The sequence below is a fragment of the Lissotriton helveticus genome, chromosome 1_1, assembly GCF_964261635.1.
Source record: "Lissotriton helveticus chromosome 1_1, aLisHel1.1, whole genome shotgun sequence".
Classification (NCBI taxonomy): domain Eukaryota; kingdom Metazoa; phylum Chordata; class Amphibia; order Caudata; family Salamandridae; genus Lissotriton; species Lissotriton helveticus.
The window spans coordinates 1167093481-1167112690 of NC_136057.1; positions in this window are offsets into that span (position 1 = coordinate 1167093481).

Genomic DNA, 19210 nt, shown 5'->3' on the forward strand with positions numbered 1-19210 from the left:
AGCATGAGGTAAAGGTGGCTGAAACTCTTCTTGCAGAAGCTAGATGACTTGATGAACTACTTTGTTAAATAATCAGACATTAGTTAATGTTGGTTGACTGAGGCTGGACACACTTAAATTGCTACACTGCCTGACACTGACAAAACATCACCAAAATGTTGTGATGGCACAGAATATATGTCCATTAACGAATGTTATAGGTCCAAAATGTGATTGAGTCCAAAAATGGTGCGTTTCTGTTTTGAATGTGCTGTTTTTTGCCGTGTTAAATATATGATATGATAAAATTATCCCTTGAGCGCACGTTCACCAACGGTTTCTTGACGCTGAGCGGGGATGCATGTTTAGACAGACACAGTGAGAATTATTTAGTTGTAGGCCTGGGCAAAGAGCCACGTTTTGAGGGATATCTTAAACTTAGACTAGGAGGGGACTAGGCGCAATTCATGGTGAAGGGTATTCCAGAGTTGTGGCTAAGGTCGAGAATCTTAGACCATGCTTTTTTCGTTTGAATGAGAAGGGGGTCAATAGATTTAAGCTAGAGGAGCGTAGCTCACGAGAGGGGGCATATCACTGTATTTTAGTAGTGATGAAGGCTCCATGGGACAACAGGTCTCTGAGGATCAGGCAGCCAAGTTTAAAAAGACAGCGTTGGGTCACAAGGAGACAATGAAGAGTCTTGAGCATGTCTTTTTATATTTGTTTGCTCCACTTTTGAGGTACTCAATCCTGTAATGCATCACTAAAACTCAATGTTAGTAATCACTATTGCATAAAACTATTTTTCATTTCGGAGCTACAAAGTAGATTTAAATACAGTGACTGCACCAAGTGATATTAGAATACTTTCAAGGATAAATAAACTTCCTGAATAATTATTAGACTAGATGATGAAGAAGCAGAAGAGGATAATATTTTTAGTAGGTCAGGGAACTTCGTAGGGCTAGTTTACTTTGTTGAAAATCTGAATTTTAATACTTTCCAGAAGTATAGCAGGTTGATAAGAGAGAGAAATTGGGTTGTTAGTTAAGGGGGTGTGAACCCATCTCAAACAACAACCACACTCCTTGCCAGGGTGAACCACAGAAAGTCACTAAATTGATCTGTGCTTCATTCCCTAGGAGCTTGGCACAAAATCAGTCAGACTTAACTTAGAGGTAATGCGTAAAGTTTGTATGCAGCACTCAAACAGAAATAAAGAGAAACATAGCACAAGAAATATCCTACACCATTTTAGAAAAATATAGTAAAATGTAATAAATAATTTGACAGTAAAATAACAAATATCAATTAGTAGAACGGGAGTTATGAATTTTATGTGGTTTTAGTGCACCGTGGCACCTAACGGATCAAAGTGTCAACAGCCGATATCTAGTTGCGCAAGACCGGGGCAAAGTCAAAAGTTAAGGCCAACCGCGATGAAGTGTTTTGGGTCCAATCTCACTAGTAACATTTAATTTGTAAGTCCTGGGTACATGTTGTACTACTTTACTAGGGACTTAAAAGTAAATGAAAGGGTCCAATTGGGTATAAGCCAGTTTTCAGAGGTTTTTTAGTGGAGAGCACTTTCACTTTAACACTGGTTAGCTGTGGTAAAGTGCACGGCGTCCTTATGATAACAAAAACAAAAATTCAGAAAACAGGAGGGATAAAGGCAAAAGGTTTTGGGTTGACCCAGCAGAAAGGGCCAAATCCAAAAGTAAGAGTTTTTAGTTGAGCTAGCATAGAGTTCCGTAGATTTTTCTATGATAGGGAACGTTGTTTTGGACTTTCCTACGCACCATCTCATTGCGTCTAGTATCCTACTTCCCACTAGATGCACTGATGAACATAAGGTGATATGGCATATCTTTTCAGGAAATTAGCCTTATCCATATTTTAAATGTGATCATTATTCAGAGTAACCAATGCAAGTGTCTCATTATATTGGGAAGTGTGATCACATTTATTCTTGTACAAGATGAGTCTGGCAGAGGGTGAAAAGAAAATGTACTGTAAGTGGCTCGACGAAGGATTGGGGGGTGCCAGCCAGACTGTCATTGGCAAAGTGAAAATAAGAAGGATTAAACTTTGGACTGTGATTTTCATTTTGTTAGGAGATAGGTATTTAAATTACTTGATCTACTATAGATAGAAATTGGCGGATTGAGCAAATTGGTTTATGTGAGGAACAGTGAAAGAGTATTGCTACGAGTAAAGCTCAAAGATGATGACAATGTTAATGATGATGACAGGATTGAACAGTGAGAATGTCACAGATTGTTAGCGTTTTTATATATAGTTGATTGTCATCTAATCACGGGTGAACATTGATTCGTATATCTCCCAAATATAAATGGTTCACTAACACAATATTGTGGATAAAAAGGAAATCCGTTAACATAAATACTGTGTCAAAATATTGTTTACCTCTAAATCCATATAAAGGAAATAATACAAATATTTACTGAAAAATATAAAAATATTAAGGAATTGAATATCGTCCAAATCCAGTCAGAATTATATATATATATATATATATATATGGTACATGATAACCTATGTTTATGAAACATCGCTACTGCATTTAAGCTGCTAACCGAACATCACTGCATTTATGCTGACAATATTGCAATTATGTGCAACTGTTCGTAACACTGCCAAGATGGTTGATGTTTTTGTAAAACACTCTTTCTATGTTAATGCTTGAGGTCATGTGACTCACATTGAGGGGGTGTAACTCACTATGCATATTTAAAAAGATGGCTGACGCGGTGCTCAGTGTGTGAGCAAGAGCACTTGATGCTCAAAACGCGTCATAAAAGGAGGTTAAAAGAACAATAAAATTCCTTGCCGTAACCCGTGGTGGTCCGCTTCTTCTTTTCGCCTATGGGAGGTTTTGAAGAAAATTCGAGCTGATTTTCAGAAACGGAAGCGAGTTGTCTCCGTCAGCGGTATCCCCTCCCCTGAAGAGGCCTCGTCATTACAACTAACAAACAGGAGAGATTTCCGGAGAGAGAAAGAGTACGAGGCCCCCTGCAGCTACAGTCAAGTTCACAGAAACTGGAAGATGAGCGAGGACGCGGCGGTTGGAGGACCGTCGATATCGCATACCGTCGGTGAGTGGCGTAATATAGCTCAAGGCAGGTGGGGAGGTAGCGGCTTCAGCAAGTGAGAAGTATCGGCGACTGCCGACTTCATTTTCATACAAAATTCCTCCTGCACCATAGCAATCATGTCAGCTAGCCTGGAACAGGAACGGGAGGCGGCAGCGGAAGAGCTGTTCGGTAATCTGCCACCAGCCAGTACGAGTGCTCCAGCAGCGGCTGGCCAGATAAGCAATTCAAACCACGATGTCAAGCAATTATTAAAGACCTTGGAGAAGAAGATAACGAAGTGGTGGGAACACAAATCCCTGACCAAATATGAGGAAATAGGACGTGTGCCTAGAGGCTTAAGGATTTTACTGGCACCCAGTTTTGAGGATCCGAATCCTGCTATGTTGAAAGAGTGGGGGGCCAGTAATCTTGATGGTTCAATGAACCTTGTTAGAATTTTGACCAAATATGCTGTGCTGGACCGCCATAAACTATTGGAGGAAATTGCCAAAATCAATGAGGAGCTCGATGGTGAAACGCATAAAGAGCATAGAGAACTTATTACAAAAACGAGCAAGGAAATATCTGAGAGATTGCGCAAACACGAGGATAAGATAAAAATCCGTAAGGCCCATACATTTTCCAGGGATAAGAGAGACTATGAGATGGGACAGATTTATACTTTTTCTCGGAAATTCGAACAAGCAAAAAACAGAGGTTCGATATTAAAAGCTCTAATGTGGCACAACAAGGACAACGCATTCAACCAAGCGGGCCGCAGAATCAGATGCAGAATCTTTATCATTGTCAAGCTCCACTGGCTCTGAACTAAGCTTAACAGAGGCACGCCCAAACAATATAAGACTTTGTCTGGGGGAGGAATTAGATTTTTTAGTAGAGGACCGACTAAAAACACTCCGCCCCAGAACGCGGAAAACAGCACAAGGAAAATGCGCAACGCCAGAAGGAGAGCAAGGTGGAAATGCCGGAAAGCCCGCTCAAAAAAAGAAGCCCTGGTACAGAAAGAAGCAGTAAAAGATTGTACCATTACAAATTTAACAACAGAGACCTTAACAGCAGCAGAGGAACAACTATTAACTTTGGGCTTGAATTATTGCCCCGAAAGTACCTTCAACTATACGAACACAAGGGCTGACATTTTTTGTTATATACGCAAACTCAAATTAAAAAAGTTTTTTGCAATTAAAGCGGGCACTGGCGGTGATACAGGAAGCAAAGCAACACCTACCATTTCACAACTGAATTCACCTGCAATAGCAGCGGCGATGCCAAACTTCTGTTAGCACTTTGTGATCAGGGAGAAACCTCTACTGCAATGTCACCTATTAATGAAATAGAAATCCCAACAACACAAATTGATTTACATGGGATTGGAATAAAGCAAATGGGAGCCATCGAGAGCCCTTTCAAAGCAAAGAGTACTTTCATGCCAAAGATGCGGTTGACATCTTCCATGAATGTGTAATTGAAGATCTCAAAACATTGAACCGCAAAATCAAGTGTCATCAACGCATCCAGTCGCACAAGGATAAACAATATGCCAAATTAATCAATAAACTCAGCAAGAACCACGAAATTGTGATAAATAAATCCGATACGGGTGGAAATATTGTACTGTGGCAAAAAACAGATTATATTGCAGAGGCCATGAGGCAACTGGAAAATCGGGAGTGCTATGTGAGATCTAATGGTAGTGAATACAAACGAGCCAAGGATAATTTGAAAAAACGGCTCTGCTCATTCAAAAGGGACGGTTTAATTTCATCGACAGAATTTGGCTTTTTACATTCTGAAAATCCTGTGATACCTAAGGTACATAAGATGAAAATACTGACTCCTGGCTGACCAATTATCTCTGCAATAAACAGTATAAGTGAGAACAATTCCAAATACATTGATTTTTATTTGTAGGAGCTGGTCAAAAATTGACACTGGAGATTTTTTGCGGAAATTAAGCCTAATCCATTGGCAAGAAAGCTGGTGTATGTTAACGCTAGACATTGAATCATTATATACCAGTATTGCCCACTCTGATGGGGTGGAAGCCATAAAACATTATTTGGGGCAAAGATCCTGCAATTACTACAGTCACAACAAAATGCTTTTTGAACTGGTGAGCTGGTGTTTAAATAACAATTATTTCATGTTTGGAAAAGATATTTGGCGCCAAATTAGGGGTGTGGCGATGGGATCCTGCTTCTCCCCCAGCTATGCATGTTTGCATGTAGGCTGGTGGGAGGAGCGGGATCTCATCGTCACCCCGGGTTTTAATAATGTGCAACATTGGATGCGCTTTATTGACGATGTGTTTTGCATATGGGAGGGAGATGAAGCCAGTGCTTTGAAATTTGTTGAACAACTCAATAATAATGTACACAACCTATTTTTTTACAGCAAAAGTTAGTAAATTTAAGTCTGAATTTTTGGATGTACAAATTGAGATAAAAAATCAAGCACTAGTAACTTCCCTATTTCGAAAAATAACAGCAGGAAACAGCATTTTACATGCAAGCAGTAGCCATCCTAGGCATCTGATTGAGAGTATTCCGTGCGGGGAACTCTTGCGCCTCAAAAGAATTTGTAGCTCTACCGAAAAATTTGAGGAGGGGGCTAGAGAAATGATGGAATGTCTCAAAGAGAGAGGATATAGTGAGTCTACTCTGTCCAGAGCATTGACCAAAACACAGGAAAGGCCCAGAGATTCCCTGTTAACATCTCATAACTCTAACAAAAAAAAAGTTGATGAGACTCCTCGTTTGATAATAACATACAACAAACAGGAGCGCAACATCGAGGGAATTGTTAAGAAAAATTGGCCCATTATTAAAACTGATGGAGTCCTGGGTAGTAGATTACCTGACAATCCTATCATTACTTACTGAAAAGCAAGAAGCATGCGTAGTGATTTAGTAAAGGCCAGTCCGGAACTAGGTAGTGGCAGCACCTGGTTAGAATCAAAGGACGGATTTTACAAATGCTCGGCCTGTAGGGCATGCAAATTCGGTATCACTACTACCCATTATGATTCCCCATTCTCCACAAAGAAGATTGCTATCAGAGGTAGCTATAGTTGCCGCACAGAGTATGCGGTATATGTCCTGGTGTGCACCTGGGCCTGAGGTACGTGGGCAGCACAAACCTACAGGTGCACGACAGGATCTTGCAGCACCTAAGAGCAATCGTAAACATTGATAACAATTACCCAGTTGCACGTCACTTCAGAGCAACGCATAACAATGACTTATCCTGCTTGTCGTACTATTTTATTGATGCGGTTGCACCGTTAAGGAGAGGCGGCAACAGAGAGAAAATATTGAGGAGAAAGGAAACAGGGTATATATTTGAGTTAGATAGTAAGTATCCAAATGGATTAAACACAATTGAGGACCTACATAATTTCCTGTAGATATATAATACAAAGAGCATTAGGCTGACAGGGTCCAGCATTCTCCAACTTATCATCTAGGATCTCTGATATTGCTGATGTCTGTGGAATCTGACAATAAGCACAATTCCTGGCAATAGTTTTCCCACAAGAGGATTTAAATTCCTGTAAACCAGACTTCTTTTTAGTGCCACTTTATACAGTATATAAACTCCGGGTGAGATTTAGTGTTTGTAAATAGATTTTTTGAGCGAATTCGTGATGTAAATATATTTATTAATTGTATCATGAGCCTCCGTTTTTTCTGGTTCATAGATTGTGATTAGCACATTTGCACAAACACAAAATAAGGAATATAATCACATTTTACCTGGACAAGCACTGTTAACATAAGACAATATACATATACAATAACAGTGTAGTGGCATGAAATAGACACAATTAAAAGTTTGGGTGTTATTGTTTCTTTTTTTCTGGTTATCAAATGTACGTAGTGGGCAGGTGCAATGGATATGAATTTTGTAGAAAGAATTATCTTTATGGAGAAATGTTTAAATGATAGTATTTATCATTATGATATATATTTATATATTTGTATACATATGTATTTTTTTGTAAATAAGTACGAATTACTATTTTTATAATGCAAGTTTTTACTGTTTGCACGATGCCACTTTAAATTTATGTAACTACAGCATTCATGCTGTTTACAATATGGTACATGATAACCTATGTTTATGAAACATCGCTACTGCATTTAAGCTGTTAGCCGAACATCACTGCATTTATGCTGACAATATTGCAATTATGTGCAACTGTTCGTAACTACACTGCCAAGATGGTTGATGTTTTTGTAAAACACTCTTTCTATGTTAATGCTTGAGGTCATGTGACTCACATTGAGGGGGTGTAACTCACTATGCATATTTAAAAAGATGGCTGACGCTGGCGATAGCCAGTAGGTATATATAGTTAGGATTTGCTACCATAGGAAATCCGCAACATTCTATTGGGAATAACTTTGGCGCCGGTTGAGGAATTTGCGTGTAATTTTCCAACGTTTTTGCCAGCTCCCCTGCGCTCCTTCCCTGGAAGTTTCGGGGGGATTCGTGAAGTGGGGGCTGAGAAAAAAGGGGGGTCCCAAAACGTGTTTTCCCCATGTTAATTTCCATAGGACGGTCTGACGAGTCTACAGCCCGAACCGCTGAACGGAATTAAACCAAATTTGGGAAAATTGTAGGGACTGGTACGCAGATGTGCCTTTGCTATGTTTGGTGAAAATTGCTCCAGTGGTTTTTATGAAAATTAACTTCAAAAACACATATATATCTATAGCAGCTCACCCTAAGCTTACTCCTAAGCTTACCAATACGCGTACCGTACGTACGCGTACCGTACGCGTACCGTACGCGTACGTGTGCGTACCCCTACGTGCACGAGCTGCATGCTGATTGGCTGCCACTGTCTGTCAACACTCTAAAACAGAAATTGTGGGCAGCCATCTTGTGCCTCGGTAGGGTGAGGTACAGGAAAGCAGAAAAACAAATGTGTAGAACTCAAAAAGGGGGCAGGCTAGAAGCACCCTGACCCCCTAGGCCTGCTCAGGGGGTCCCACAAGGACCCCCAAGGCAAAAAAAAAAAAAAAATTTAAAAGTCGCGGGGTACGCGTACCGTACGCGTACCGTACGCGTACGAACGCGCACGGTACGCATACCCCACGACTTTTCCAAAAATTTTTTTTTACATTTTTGCCTTGGGGGTCCTTGTGGGACCCCCTGAGCAGCTCTAGGGGGTCAGGGTGCTTCTACTCTGGCCCCTTTGCGAGTTTCACACCTTTGTTTCACTGCTTTCTTGTGCCTTGGTTCTTACAAGGCACAAGATGGCTGCCAACACTTCCTGGTTTAGAGTGTTGACAGACAGTGGCAGCCAATCAGCATGCCTTCTCGAGAAAGCTGCATGGTCATTGGCTGTCAACACTTCTAACCAGGAGGTGTTGGCATCCATCTTGTGCTAGTGTTGACAGACAGTGACAGCCAATCAGCATGCCTTCCCGAGAAAGCTGCATGCTCATTGGCTGTCAACACTTCTAACCAGGAAGTGTTGGCATCCATCTTGGGTCTTAGTAGACTGAGGCACAAGAAGGCAGAAAAACAAACGTGTAGAACACAAAAAGGGGGCAGGGTAGAAACACCCTGACCCCCTAGGGCTGCTCAGGTGGTCCCACTAGGATATTAATATATTTAAACGTTATCCGCTAATAGAATTAGCATTTAAAAAACCTTTGAAATTCACTGAAAAAACCATAGGTTTCAGGCCTTATATAGTTAGGAATTAGCATTAAAAAAACCTTTGAATATATAAAAACGCTATCTGCTAATAGAATTAGAATTTAAAAAACCTTGCGAATTCACTGAAAAAACCATAGGTTTCAGGCCTTATATAGTTAGGAATTAGCATTTAAAAAACCTTTGAAATTCACTGAAAAAACATAGGTTTCAGGCCCTATATAGTTAGGAATTAGCATTTAAAAAACCTTGCGAATTCACTTAAAAACCATAGGTTTCAGGCCTTATATAGTTAGGAATTAGCATTTAAAAAACCTTTGAAATTCACTGAAAAAACCATAGGTTTCAGGCCTTATATAGTTAGGAATTAGCATTTAAAAAACCTTGCAAATTCACTGAAAAAAACATAGGTTTCAGGCCTTATATAGTTAGGAATTAGCATTTAAAAAACCTTTGAAATTCACTGAAAAAACCATAGGTTTCAGGCGTTATATAGTTAGGAATTAGCTTTTAAAAAACCTTTGAAATTCACTCAAAAAACTATAAGTTTTAGGGGTGTTATAGTTAGCTGGACATTTCACTCATAAAAAACCATTGAAATTGCTCCTATATAGTTAGTTGTACTAACTATATTTCGCGCACCCGCAATCCACTGCTGATGATGTCACATATTAGATCATCCATGACATGGTCAGTGACATCACTGATGACATCTCAAATGACATCACTGATGACATCACTGATGACATCATCCATGTGACAATCACATACACCTTTTCATACACTATTACAATTTTTCATCACTCTTTGTAAAATACAGAGTATCATATTTGAATCCATTGTCACAGCATTAAAAGTATCTAAAAATCCACTCAGTGATTCATAGATGTATACACACATCTAATCACTTACCTATGGATTCACTCATACATGCTGTCAATGAACAATAGAACACTATCAAAAATACTTATACACCTATATCGACATTAAACAACAGCACGCATCCTATTCACATATGAAGTCATCCTACTCACTAATGCAAACAATGGATCATACTTACATATTTACTTAGCAAAACATTTATACAAACACCACTTGTTCTATTCATTTAGATAGTAAGTCATACTTAGTGAATTATAAAATCATTATTACAAGTATACAGTTATCCATACAGTCACTCACACAATCATTGAGTCTTATGTATACTTATTTATATATAACAACTGCACATATACTGCCTTTTATTTTTCTAGTTTGTTGGAAGTGTACCATTGAGAAATATATTTGCTCATCACCACACCTATAAAGAGATTCACTCACCCAAACTGTTAGAACATGTAGTTTTAACTTCATATATCTACTGAATCAACTATTCACACATCTTTGGACAGTCACACACACCCCACCGAACCACACACACTTTCACACTCCCATACAATACTCAGTTAACTAATCAATAACTAATATAGACTTTCACATAGCTAGTAACCAATTGTAGAATCAGTTTACACAACAACTGACAAAGTGATACAGATATTCACACAGTTTAGTCACTATCCACTATATTTAGTGAGACATTATAAATTGGTAAAGTAAACAGTCAATTACACTGCTACTAAATCCTCCATCCAAATATTTATTTATATATATCCACTCATTCTTCAATGCAAATTGCTATATATATAATGCATATTTAAATAACGAAGCAAACCACATTCACTAGATGATGTCATCAGTGATGTCATCAGTGATGTCATTTGAGATCTCGTCAGTGATGTCACTGACCATGTCATGAATGATCTAATATGTGACATCATCAGCAGTGGATTGCGGGTGCGCGAAATATAGTTAGTACAACTAACTATATAGGAGCAATTTCAATGGTTTTGTATGAGTGAAATGTCCAGCTAACTATAACACCCCTAAAACTTATAGTTTTTTCAATGAATTTCAAAGGTTTTTTAAAAGCTAATTCTTAACTATATAACGCCTGAAACCTATGTTTTTTTCAGTGAATATATATATATATATATGTGGGAGAGGTGTGGCGCCGCGGCCAGGGCGACTGACGCTGGAATCTGGGGATCAGGGTTCGATCCTCGGGTCCGGCGGCAGGTTAGCCCAGCACCATGCGACTCTGGGCAATAGCTTGCTTAATCTTCCCGACGGCCCCCAGCACCTAGAGACCCTAACGGGTGATTGTGCGCTATACAAATGTGGATTATTATTATTATTATTATTATATTATATATATATATATATATATATATATATATATATATATATATATATATATATATATATATATATATATATATATATAAATATATATTTATTTTTTTTACTGAAAAAAATAGGTTTCAGGCATGTTATAGTTAGAAATTAGCATAAAAAAATAGAAATTCACAGAAAAGAACCATAGGTTTTATTGACGTTATAGTTAGTTGGACATTTCACTCGTACAACACCAGAGAAATTCCCCTGTTATAGTTAGATCAGGTAACTATAACTCATTCCCCCGCAATGTAGGAATCATGTACACTGCCTAAGAAGTTTTCGACGACATTAGTGTACAGGTTCCGGTGGTCCAGATTTGCCTGCACATTGTTAGAATGCGTGTGGTTTCTGTTGCGCTGATTGTGTGCAGTGTCGGCAGTGGGCACAAGTAGTACATGTGTGCAATCAATTATCCCCAACACATGCAGGAAGCCTATTATGGCATGGTTTCCTTGCTTGGTCTCCAGCTGTTCCTGCGCAGTGTGGGTGAAGTGAACATGCAGGTGTATCCAGCTGAAATAAACCGTGATGCTTACAGGTATGATAAACCCTGCATAATGAGACCGTAACAGAGGTTTGTGAGGTTGTAACGTTCCTTTTATTTCCTACGAAGATTGCAACTACATGAACTCCTGTTACGGCCATTTTGTGCAGGATTGATCATACCTGTAAGCATTTTGGTTTGTCAACGTGCAATACATTGTACCATATTACGTTTGTGACCATACTAACGCTTGACCATTCTCTTCATTTATCCAACAGGTTTCTGAATATGGAGTATTGGGATTTCCAGGACGATCTACAGTTATTTTGATCCACAAGTTGCCCTGATGATGTTCCCCACTGGTAATGTCACTCTTTGGTTGATGTTTTTGTGTTGTTTGTTTATGTTTTTCTAATAAAGTACTATTTTTTCACTATTGTTGACTACTAGACTTCATGACCTGGTGCACCCCCATTTCAGTGACTACAATCTTGGATCTAGAGCACAGACGCTTCAAGCAACGACTGGGGTTAGGGTTGGCTGTGCAGGAATACTACAAATTGGGACGAGCATCCAAGACGTGTGATGAAGTTTAATAGGGCTGGCTGTGAGACTCCTCCGACTCTGGCAGTTGTTAGTTGGAAGGTACCAGAGGTCAACAGGTGCAGTACATTCAGCAGCTTTGTCTGCTGAAGGATGTTGATTGTCCGCTTTGTTGGTACGGTCAGCCTGTGGGCAATGTGGCAGTGTGCACCAACTTGAGAATGGGGTGATAATTCTTTTGCCACTTTTGCTGAGTTAAAGTGCCAATAACTCAGCGATAAGTCCCCACTGGGCTATCGGGTGACTCTAAAACAAGTTGTTGTGATTATTAGGCAGGGTACGAACACTCTGACCCCCTAGGCCTGCTCAGGGGATCCCACAAAAACCCCCAGAGCCAAAAAAATATTAACATATTTTTTTTTAAGCGGCTGGGAGCGCAAATCCAGATTAAAAAAAATTCAAAAAACAATGGGGCGTATTCTCAATGACTTATCTCCGAGTTATCGTGAAAAGTGGCGAAATATTTATCATCCCATTCTCAATCTGGTGCAAACTGCAGATATCGCCATTTTTCCAGCGATAGCTTCCGCAAAAAACATTGCCCCGAATGAGAGCGACAACTAACGCTAATGATATGCAGAGTAGGTGTTCCTGTGTAAAAAAAACACGAAAACACCACTTACTGATATTTTCAACGACCAGCCAAATCTGCTATGTAATTCAAAAACAGGTGATAAGCTGCATCAGTAGTAAGAATTTAACATCTGCCTTTTACTGGTGTAAAGCAAGACAACTACCTACAGTATGAAAGGGAGCCCAGCCCAGACCCTCATCTGAAGACCAACACATGTCATGGAGACACTGATTATGCACCTCCGGCTCCTAAGAAGGCCACAATACCCACCCCCACCACCCCAGGACTTCCCCTCTGGACCACCCCCCACTACAACCGAGGCAGCTCAGAACAGGACAGCTGACCTTCCCAAAATGGCATGGCCCCTCAGCCACACAATTGTTGAATGTTGGGAGAGGTGGGAAGCAAGTATGTGTGAAGGAGGCATGTCACCCATCAAGAACAATGCACACAATGCAAAGTATAACAGTGTTGTGCTGGACAGACCTCACTATGCAGAGCACAGACCTCTCCACGTGGACATATACTGCGGGTGCTTGTAGTGTTGTGGACAGTGGATGCAACCATGTTACCACAGGCGGTGGTGTCATGTAGCTGTGTCGTCCCCCCATGTAAGCAGAAACGGAGTGGGCTAGTCCAACGTACGCCACTCCAGTGTAGGAGTGTGAATAAATAGGTCGGGGGTCTGGGTGTGGGTTACTTCTTGGAAGGCCAACGCGTCTGCCAGAGCGGGGCCCTCACCTTGCCGTGAGGCCACCGCTGTGACCGCTGACTCAGGGCTCAGAGTAATGTCTGTACAAACTACTACCTTCAATATACACTGCGGTCAGCAGGGCTGACAATATAGATAGAGTCGCGATTGCAGATGACGCAGTCCAGGAGGCAACAGACATTGTATCCAGTGCGGCCCGCCCGGACGACACATCATCGCTGGCTGCACACACGCTGAATGCTTCAGGTGTCACTAACTGTGCAGCTCAAGTCAACGCCACGTGGCTGTGCGCCCTTTCTGACCGCTGCCTCCGGCCTACACTGTGGTCATCAGGGCTCACAATTAAAATTGAGTCTTGATTCATTAATTGCAGAGTCCAGTGGGCAACAGACATTGCTCCTAGTGCAGCCCGGCCATACCATGCATCAATGCTGGCTGTGCACACAGTGAGTGCTTCAAGTGTCACTAACTGTGTAGTTCAACTCAATGCCACCTGCCTGTGTCCCCTTGTTAACCACTGCCTCTGGCCTACACTGCAGTCAGCAGGGCTCACAATTCAAATTCAATCTTGCTTCATTAATTTCAGAGTTCAATAGGCAACTAACTATAATGTCCCTGATACCTACAAATTTGGACAATGTATTCAATACATATTTCATCTTTTGTTCCATATGCCTACACTGCGGTCAGCAGGGCTCACAATTCAAATTCAGTCTTGGTTTATTAATTGCAGAGTGAATTGTACTCTATGTCCTTGGATTTTGTCAAGAGGAAGTGACAAAAAGCATTCCTCAATGTTTGTGCTTACTACTGCCTTCGATGTACACTGCGGACAGCAGAGCTCACAATTCAGATCGAGTCGTGATTGCAGATGATGCAGTCCAGAAGTCAACAGACATTGCTACCGGCCGAACCACGCATCATCGCTGGCTGTGCAAAAGTTGAGTGCTTCTGGTGCCACTAACTGTGCAGATCAACTCAATGCCACGTGCCTGTTGGCCATTGCTTCTGGTGGAGAAGTGTGGCTCAATAGTTAGAGCGGCAGACCCTGATGCAGAGGTCTGGCCCGGGACCGGGGTTCAATTCTCGCCTCGGCGGGTCTTGGGCTCAATTTCCCCGGACCCGATAATTCTCGCCTCGTGCCTATTCTAATCATGGGTCCCACTTTGCAACTCTGGGCAATAGCTTGCTTAATCTCCACAACGGTCCCAACAGCGCTGGGATGCCTGGCTTCACCTTGGGGGTGCCCAGGAGTGGACATTTCAAAGGGAAAAGCCAAGAAGGGTTCCACAGCAGTACAGCACCAGGACACCCCAGTTGGGGTATAAGTGCGCTTTACAAGTACAAATTTCATTGCTGACCACTGCCTACGGCCTACAATGTAGTCAGCAGGGTGTACAATTCAAAATAATTCTCGAATCAATAATTTCAGAGTCCAGTACGCAACTAACTATAATGTCTCTGAAACCTACATATTTCGACAATGTATTCCATTCATATTTCATCTTTTGTTCCATATGCCTACACTGCGGTCAGCAGGGCTCACAATTCAAATTCAGCCTTGATTTATTAATTGCAGAGTGAATTATAATCTATGTCCTCGGATTTTGTCAAGAGGAAGTGACAAAAAGCATTCCTCGATGTCTGTGCTGACTACTGCCTTCGATCTACACTGCAGATAGCAGGGATCACAATTCAGATCGAGTCGCAATTGCAGATGACACAGTCCAGTAGGCAGCAGGCATTGCTCCCAGTGCAGCCCGCCAGTACCATTCATCATCGCTGGCTGCGCAAACTCTGAATTCTTCTGATGCCACTAACTCAGTGCACCACAAGTCAGCACCACCTGGTTGTGGGCCCTTGCTGACTGCCTACACTGCGGTCAGCAGCTCTCGCACATATCCATTCCAATCCTGTCCTGCAAGGACACGCCATCATCGCTGGCTGAGCACACGCTGAGCTCTTCAGGTGCCACTAACTCTGTACATAACAACTCATGGACCCTTTATGATTTGTGCTGTAGACACCGGGTTCAACTATGTCACCTCAGGCAGCAGGAATATTCAGAAGGGACATTAACAATTTCTTCACATCAGCACGCTCATCTCTGGTGCCCCTACCTCAGTGCATCACAACTCATGCACCCTTTATGATAGAATCTTTTGTGTATGATTTCAGATCTGCTTCCCCTACCTCAGCACACCACAAGTCATGGACCTTTTACAATAGAATCTTTTGTGTGTTATATCAGATCTGGTGCCCCTACCTTAGTGCACCACAAGTCATGGACCCTTTATGATTGAATCTGTGTGTGATCCGAAGATCCGAAGATCATTTTTATAGTTGTTTCCAGCACCAACCACTCCCTGAGGGCTGGCTCACACTCACCCCACACGCATCCAGCACAGACGTCACTGGACATGTGACCCTGGTAATAAAAAGGGGCCAAGCGCACATGCCCATAGCCAGTTCAGCTATCTAACTGTGTCCATGAGTACATGGGTGTAGACTGGATGATTAGAGTACTGCACGCAGAGTGTATGGTGAATTTATAAGTGCTTGGGGACTGGCAGAGTGATTGGATGAGTACATATGTTGGCGGAGTCTAACCCCCGAGCATGAGCTTGGCTCTAATTGTTTGCCAACCAGTTCCAACCCCGGCGGAGCATCAGGATTGCAAACCAAGCCGCAGGAGAGCTGACGCTATGCACGTAGGGGGGTAGTCACTGCGCCGGTTCCTGAGACACCCACCTTCTTTGTTACGGGATCCCACCAACCTTTGCTCTAGTATCCTGGGTTCCCGCCCACTAAAATCTGGGCCACTAGCTAGCGGGAATACTGCATGGATGCCTGGAAAACCGAGTCCAGGGGCTTGGAATTCTCATTGTGGTATATTACATTCTCATTTAGTGGATACACTCCCAGGTCGTTGATCTCTGTATCAAGGAATTCTGACTGTTAGATCCCCGGAGTCCCTTCTACTGGTTCCCCTAAAGTGAGCGACTGGGTCCATGGAGCACCGATAATAAAAGGCCCAGAATCCTGTCTGCAAGATATTCCCGACCCCACAGCTAGATCTTTGAGCGTAAGCGGAGTGGGCAGAGCCTGCGTATGCCAGTCAGGGGTGCACCTATAGCCACATTTCAGGGGAGGCTGATAAAAATGTTGGGGGGTGCTAATTCTTCCAGTCATAGGCAGATTGCAGATGCAGGGGCTCTAAGAAGGGGTGAAAACACAACAGAGCATCATTAACAGGTAAATGGTCTTTTAAAGACCTGTGTACTCGGATGTCGCGCCGAGAGCCGTGCAACCAGCGGGTTCACACTAAGGGGTCGCACTGAGAGCCGTGCAACCAGCGCGTTCACACTAGGGGGATTGCATTGAGAGCTGTGCACCCAGCGCGTTCACACTAAGGGTCCGTGTGGAGCGCCTACTTAGGATCGCCACTCCAAACTTGAGGATCCCATCCCCCAGGGCATGCCCAAATCTTGAATGTTTGTATTATTCATTATGATGAGGGGCTGCGTGGTCCCCCTACCCTTGTCCACTTCGGACCCCAGGGACCCCATCCCCCGGGGCCTGGCCTCTTCGTTGGGGACCATGGGGGGAGCCCCAATGCTCCCATGGTCCCCACCGGCTCCCTGCCTCCTGCAGGACCCCGCATTGCTTTTGGGCTAACATGCAGCTCCCCTTGCCCAAAAGCAATCCTGCTTTGCTTCATTGAAGCGAGAGCAGGTTTTCCTGCTCTCGCTTCAATTAAGCAAACCTGGGTTCAGGTGTGTGTATCTTTGCACTTGCATGAGCCGGGTCTGGGAGATGGCGGTCCCTAGGGCCATCAAGGGCTCTAGGAGGGGGGCCCTGCAGCCCCCCTCCCTCTATTTTCAAAGCCCCGGGGAGGTGATGGTCCCTGGGGCTTTGGGGGGCCTGCAAGGCCCCCCTGCATATTTAATTAAAGCCCCTGCGGTGGTGGTGACGGTCCCCGGGGCTGCAGAAGGGCTGCGTGCCATCCCACACCTAATTTACATAGCCACGGGGAGGTGGTGGTCCATGGGGCTGCGGGGGCCCCGCTGGCCCCCTCAATGTAATTATAAGATTGCCCTCAAATGAAGTGATCGAGCCCTGCTTCATTTTTTTTTTCATCCGGATACGCGCACCCAGTGTGCATTTGGATGTTTAAAAAAATAATAATACTCGGGCCTGGGGGTCCTTGTGGGACCCCCTGAGCAGGACTAGGGGGTCAGGGTGTTTCTAACCTGCCCCCTTTTCTTCTTTTTTAATATTTTTTTCACAGTTTTCTTGTGTCTCGGTTCTACTGAGTCACAAGATGGCTGCCAACACTTCCTGTTTTGGAGTGTTGGCAGCCAATCACAGTGAAGCTCGTGGTCAGGAGGGTTTGCGAACCCACCCCACCCCTGCCCCAGATATCGACACCTTTATTTTTTTATTTTTCAGCAACTACTGAACAGATTTACACCATTTAAAGAAAAGGTCGCTTTCGGAACCAAGCGCTACCTTTTTACCAATTTTGGTGTAATTGCGTTCAGCAGTTCGGGCTGTAGCCTGTAATAAAATTTATTATGGAAATTAACATGGAGAAAACACTTTTTGGGATCCCCGTTTTCTCAGCCGTGGCTTCACAAATCACCCCCAAACTTTCGGGATAGGAGCTAACCTGGATAGACCTTTTTTTTTAGAGAATTTCACAAAGATTCTTCAAACAACGCCAAAGTTATTAGCAAATCAAAAAACGCTTTTCCTATGGAAACTAGGTTCTAACTATAACTACCTACTGGCAACCGCCAGTAGGTAATATATATATATTGTTTCTATCCCCATGAGCAAGGTTTCGGCGGAGACCAAAACGTGTAGCGGTTGCTGGCATGCTTTAAATAAAACACCGGATGAAAAAGCACAACAGATTGGAGTGAAATTATTGTCAGATAACTGCAAGTACAAGAAGACCCCCGTTTGGGAACAAGTGTTTAAGAATATATATATATATATATATATATATATATATATATATATATATACGTGAAGTCAGAAACGCTGCAACCTTCTCCAACTCCTGGAAATACAGTCACCATGGACTCCAATTGCACAAAGCAAAAATGTCTTGATTGCAAAATACCGGCAAACTCAGTGAGTTTGCCGGTATTTTGCAATAACATTTTTTTTGCTTTGTGCAATTGGAGTCCGTGGTGGCTGTATTTCCAGGAGTTGGAGAAGGTTGCAGCGTTTCTGACTTCACATTAAGGTTCGCCTCCTTTACCACGGACCGCCGTTTCATTGTGGCGGGGACATGGCGTTCTCGGCGGCAGCCGGGATTTCCTGCTTGAATATATATATATATATATATATATATATATATATATATATATATATATATATATATATATATTCACCAACAAATCAGCCTGTTGCATTGGAGGAGCTCACACGATGTTCTGCCATCCAGCCTGTATTTCATGCAGCCAGCCTTTGAAATGTGCGTTCATTTGTATGCTGCCTACGTGTTTCAGGGCCTCCAGCCCCTTCTTCCTGGGCAAAAAATGACACACCTGAGGCCTGCACATACATTTCAGGTATTTATTAAACATGCCCGCCCTCCATGGGTGTGTTGTCGTTACACTTTCCCCAGATGCACTGTGGGGCATGCAGTCCTATGTGCAGGTAAGTTTGTCTCCTTTAAGTAAGTTCAAGTGTTCGTTTCCGATTATTTCTCATTAATAGCTCTAAGTGAGTCATGAATTCCAAGAGCCAGCTCTTTTTGCATCTCTGAACATCGTGCC